This window comes from Carcharhinus amblyrhynchos, chromosome 25 (genome assembly GCF_965287045.1).
Source record: "Carcharhinus amblyrhynchos chromosome 25, sCarAmb.v2.hapA, whole genome shotgun sequence".
NCBI classification, from domain to species: Eukaryota; Metazoa; Chordata; class Chondrichthyes; order Carcharhiniformes; family Carcharhinidae; genus Carcharhinus; species Carcharhinus amblyrhynchos.
Window position 1 is genome coordinate 2,152,746 of NC_137348.1, and position 6,141 is coordinate 2,158,886.

Here is a 6,141-nt window from a genome sequence, read left to right on the forward strand (position 1 = left end):
AGGTGGAGAGACTCTTCCCGCTCAGAAAGGATAGTAGGACTAGGGGGCACAGCCTCAAGATAAAGGGGGGGTGGTTTAGAACGGAGTTGAGGAGGAACTACTTCACTCAAAGGGTGGTGATTCTCTGGAATTCTCTGCCCGTTGAAGTGGTGGAGGCTACGTCGCTAAATATTTTTAAGACGCGGGTTGATGGGTTTTTGATAAAAGAGGGGATTAAGGGTTATGGGGAGAGGGCGGGAATGTGGAACTGAGCCACGACAGATCAGCCATGATCTTATTGAATGGCGGGGCAGGCTCGAAGGGCTAGATGGCCTACTCCTGCTCCTTTTTCTTATGTTCGATAAGTCCCCTGGGCTAGATGGAATACATCCTAGGATACTTTGGGAGGCAAAGGATGAGATTGTGGAACCTATAGCTTTGATCTTTGGGTCTTCACTGTCCACGGGGATTGTGCCAGAGGACTGGAGAGTGGCAAATGTTGTTCCTCTCTTCAAGAAAGGAAATAGGAATGACCCTAGTAATTATAGGCCAGTTAGTCTTACTTCGGTGGTTGGTAGTTAATGGAAAGGGTCCTAAGAGATACGATTTATGACCATTTGGAAAGATGCAGTTAAATCCGGGATAGTCAGCACAGTTTTTGAGGGGTAAGTCCTGCCTCACAAATTTGATTGAATTCTTTGAGGAGGTAACTAAATGTGTGGACGAAGGTAGAGCAGTTGATGTTGTACACATGGATTTTAGTAAGGTGTTTGATAAGGTTCCCCATGGTAGGCTCATGAAGAAAGTAAGGAGGTGTGGGATAGAAGGAAATTTGGCTGATTGGATAAGTAACTGATTATATCATAGAAGACAGAGGGTGGTGGTGGAGGGAAAATTTTCAGACTGGAGGCCAGTTACCAGCGGTGTACCACAGGGGTCAGTGCTGGGTCGTCTGCTATTTATGATTTTTATCAATGACTTGGAATAGGGTGCTGAAAGGCGGGTTAGTAAATTTGCTGATGATACCAAGATTGGTAGAGTAGTGGATGAGGTGGAGGGCTCTTGTAGGCTGTAAAGAGACATTGATAGGATGCAGAGCTGGGCAGAAAAGTGACAGATGGAGTTTAATCCTGAAACTTTATAAGACCCTTGTCAGACCCCACTTGGAATACTGTGTGCAGTTCTGGTCTCCTCACTACAGGAAGGATGTGGAAACTATTGAGAGGGTGCAGAGGAGATTTACAAGGATGTTGCCTGGATTGGGAGGCATGCCTTATGAAGATAGGTTGAGGGAGCTAGGTCTCTTCTCCCTGGAGAGATGAGGGTCGAGAGGCGATCTGAAAGAGGTTTATAAAATGTTGAGAAGAATAGATAGGGTGGATTCTCGGAGGCTATTTCCCAGGGCTGAAATGGTCGCTACGAGAGGACACAGGTTTAAGGTGCTGGGAAGCAAGTACAGAGGAGATGTCAGGGGTAAGTTTTTCACTCAGAGGGTGGTGAGTGAGTGGTATTGGCTGCTGTCGGTGGTGGTAGAGGCGAACTCGCTGAGGTCTTTTAAGAGACTTCTGGATGAGTACATGGGATTTAATGGGATCGGGAGTTACAGATAGTTCTATGGCCTGGTAGGTATGGATATGATTGGTGCAACTTGTGGGCCGAAGGGCCTGTTTGTGCTGTAGTGTTCTATGTTCTAAGTGTGAGGTGATTCATTTTGATAGGACAAACTTGAATGCGGAGTACAGGGTCAACGGCAGGGTTCTGAGGAATGTGGAGGAGCAGAGACATCTTGGGGTTCATATCCACAGATCTCTGAAGGTTGCACTCAAGTGGATAGAGCCGGGAAGAAGGCTTATAGTGTGTTAGCGTTTATTAACAGGGGGTTTGAGTTTAAGAGCTGTGGGGTTATGCTGCAACTATACTGGACCTTGGTGAGACCTCATTTGGAATATTGTGTGCAGTTCTGGTCACCTCACTATAAGGAGGTCATGGAAGCATTGGAGAGAGTGCAAGGAGATTTACCAGGATGCTGCCTGGTTTGGAGGGTAGGTCTTATGAGGAAAGGTTGAGGGAGCTGGGGCTTTTCTCTTTAGAGCGGAGGAGGATGAGAGGCGACTTAATAGAAGTTTATAAGATGATGAGGGGGATAAATAGAGTGGATGTGCAGAGACTATGTCCTCGGGTGGATGTAGCTGTCACTGGGGGGCATGACTATAAGGTTCATGGTAGGAGATAGAGGAGGGATGTCCAAGGTAGATTCTTTACTCAGAGAGTGGTTGGGGTGTGGAATGCACTGCCTGCTGTGATAGTGGAGTCGGACACTTTAGGAACTTGCAAGCGGTTATTGGATAAGCACGTGGAGCACACCAGAATGATAGGGAGGGGGATAGCTTGATCTTGGATTTGAACATAGCTCAGCACAACATCGAGGGACAAAGGACCTGAACTGTGCTGTACTGTTCTATCAATGACCTTTCCTCCAACATAAGGAAAGAAAAAATGTTTGCTAATGATTGCACAGGATTCAGTATGATTTGCAGGTCCTCAGATAGTGAAGCATCCATGCTGGCATGCAGCAAGACATGGGCAACATTGTGACTTGGGCTGATAACTGGGAAGTAATATCTGCCAGACAATGACCATCTCCAAGAAGAGAATCTAACCATCTCCCCTTCACAATCAATGTCATTACACTTACTTCTGATAAGCTGGGAGCTAAATGCTCATGATGTGGAAATGCTGGCATTGGACTGGGGTAAACACAGTAAAAAGTCTGACAACACCAGGTTTAAGTCCAACTGATTTATTTGGTAGTGAGTTTACTATCAAATAAATCGGTTGGACTTAAACCTGGTGTTGTCAGACTTTTTACTTAGCTAAATGCTCTCCAGCAATGTAGGAATTAAATTGTTAAATGAGTATTTCCTTAATATGATTCTAATCAATAAACATGGATTCTACATAAATGCCCATAAGCTGTGTTCCTTCTCATATTGAACTTTTCCAGCAAGCTATGCATATGTACAAATATTGCCACTATTTGTACTTCGAACCTTATTTCTCCTCATGTCCCCAGGACCTGACGAAGTGTACCCCAGGACGTGGTGGGAGACTAGGGAGGAAATTGCAGGCCCCCTAGCAGAGATATTTGAATCATCAATAGTCACAGGTGAGGTGCCTGAAGATTGGAGGGTGGTCTTTGGTTGAAAAGGACGACAGCAAAAAGCCTGGGAACTATAGGCCAGTGAGCCTCACATCTGTGGTAGATAGGTTGTTGGAAGGTATTTTGAGAGGATCTACAGGCATTTAGAGACACAAAGACTGAATAGGGATAATCATCATGGCTTTGTGAGTTGAAAATGGTGTCTCACAAATTTGATTGAGTTTTTTGAAGGGGTAACCAAGAAGGTAGATGAGTGCAGTGCAGTTGATATTGTCTACATGGACTTTAGCAAGGCCTTTGACAAGGTGCCACATGGTAGGTTATTGCATAAAGTTAAATCTCATGGGATCTAGAGTGAGGTTAGCTCAATGGATACAGAATTGGCTTGATGACAAAAGCCAGAGGGTGGTTGTACAGGGTTGTTTTTCAAACTGGAGGCCTGTGACCAGCGATGTGCCTCAGGGATCAGTGCTGCATCCACTGTTATTTATCATATATATTAATGATTTGGATGAGAGTATAGGAGACATGGTTAGTAAGTTTGCAGATAAACCAAGATTGGTGGCGTAATGGACAGTGAAGAAGGTTATCTTGGATTGCAATGGGATCTTGATCATTTGGGCCAGTGGACTGATGAATAGCAGATGGAATTTAGTTTAGATAAATGTGAGGTGATGTATTTTGGTAAATTGAACCAGGGCAGAATTTATTCAGTTAATGGTAGACGTTGGGGAGAGTTACAGAACAAAGAGATCTAGGGATACAGGTTCATAGCTCCTTGAAAATGGAGTCACAGGTGGACAGAGTGGTGAAGAAGGCATTTAGCATACTTGGTTTCATTGGTCAGAACACTGAATACAGGAGTTGGGACATCTTGTTGAAGTTGTACAAGACATTGGTAAGGCCACACTTGGAATATTGTGCACAGTTCTGGTCACCCTATTATAGAAATGATATTATTAAACTAGAAAGAGTGCAGAAAAGAATTACTAGGATGCTACCAGAACTTGATGGTTTGAATTATAAGGAGAGATTGAATAGACTGGGACTTTTTTCTCTGGAGCATAGGAGGCTGAGGGGTGATCTTATAGAGGTCTATAAAATAATGAGGGGCATAGATCAGCTAGATAGTCAATATCTTTTCCCAAAGGTAGGGGAGTCTTAAACTAGAAGGCATAAGTTTAAGGTGAGAGGGGAGAGATACAAAAGGGTCCAGAGGGGCAATTTTTTCACACAGAGGGCGGTGAGTGTCTGGAACAAGCTGCCAGAGGTAGTAGTAGAGGTAGGTACAATTTTGTTTTTTTAAAAATCATTTAGACAGTTACAGGAGTAAGATGGGTATAGAGGGATATGGGCCAAATGTGGACAATTAAGTGGTAAAAACTGGGCAGCAAGTTGGGCCCAAGAGTCTGTTTCCATGCTGTAAATCTCTATGACTTCCAAAGATTTGTGCACATGCATCCCAGATTCCTCTGTTTCTGTTTTAAAATTGTGCCATTTAATTTATGTTGCCTCTCCTCACTCTTCCTACCAATGTGCATCATTTCACCCTTCTTAAATTTCATCTGCCTTATGTTCACCCATTTCATCAGTCTATCTCTTCCTGAAACATTTTCATATTCCCCTCACATAGGGTGAGCATGTAAGTACAACAGAGTCACCCAAGGCTGGAATTGAACTTGGAGCCCTGGCGTTGTAAGACTGCAGTATTAACAACTGTAACACCGTGCTACCACAGACTGCTAACTGAGGAGTTGTGAACGGTGCTGAACATGGTGTAGTCATCTGCGGACATCTCCATTTCTGACCTTATGATGGAAGGTCATTGATGAAAATACTGAAGATGGTTGGGCCTAGGACACTACCCTGAGGAGCTCCTCTAGTGATGTCCTGGAGCTGAGATGATTGCCCTCCAACAACCAGAACCGTCTTCCTTTGTGCTAGGTATGACTCCAACCAGTGAAGAGTTTTCTCCCTGATTCCAATTGGCTCCAGAACTCTTTAATGCTACACTCAGTCAAATGTTGCCTTGATGTCAAGGACAGTTACTCTCACATCACATCTGGAGTTCAGTTCTTTTATCCATGTTTGAACCAAGGCTGTAATGAGGTCAGGAGTTGAATAACCCTGGTGAAACACAAACTATTTATGTATTTATTAGTGTCACAAGTAGGCTTCCATTAATACTGCAATGAAATTACTGTGAAAATCACCAAGTTGACACACTCTGGCACCTTTTGGGGTGCACTGAGGGACCGATGCACCTAACCAGCACGTCTTTTTGACTGTGGGATGAAACTGGATAGCAGGGAGCAGTTGTTGCTGAGGACTGTCACTTGATAGCACTATTGAGTCACTTCACTGAAGATCAAGAGTAGACTGATAGGACATTAAATTGTTGGGTTTGATTTTTCCTGCTTTTTGCTCAAAATACATGGACAATTTTCCACCGCTGGGCAGAAGCCAGTATTGTAGCTTTCCTGGAACAACTTGAAAGCTCCTTCCCACCAAAATGTACCACTACACACTTATACAGAGTCGATGCAGACTAAATGGACTGAATGGCCTCCTTCTGTACTGTAGGAATTCTATATTTGACTATTCGTCAAAATGATTCAGTGTCTCAAAATGTTCGAGACAATTTGTACATGTTTGTACAATTTTGTCTTTTAAAAAACACTTAGATAGTTACATGGGTACGATGGGTATAGAGGGACATGGGCCAAATGTGGGCAATCAGAATTAGTTCAGGGGTTTTAAAAAAGTGGCATGGACAAATTGGGCTGAAGGACCTGTTGCCATGTTGTAAACTCTATGACACGCCAATTTTGTGAAAAGCATTGAATAAATGTTGTTCCTCAATCCATTTCCCACATTGTACTTAGTGCTCTCACTTTCAATTTAATCTGTCTTTATTTTGCACACTAATTAATCTTCCCCAATTCATTCTGTAATCTCTTCCTCCAACACCCTATTGGTTTGACCATTCTTAAATTCAATAT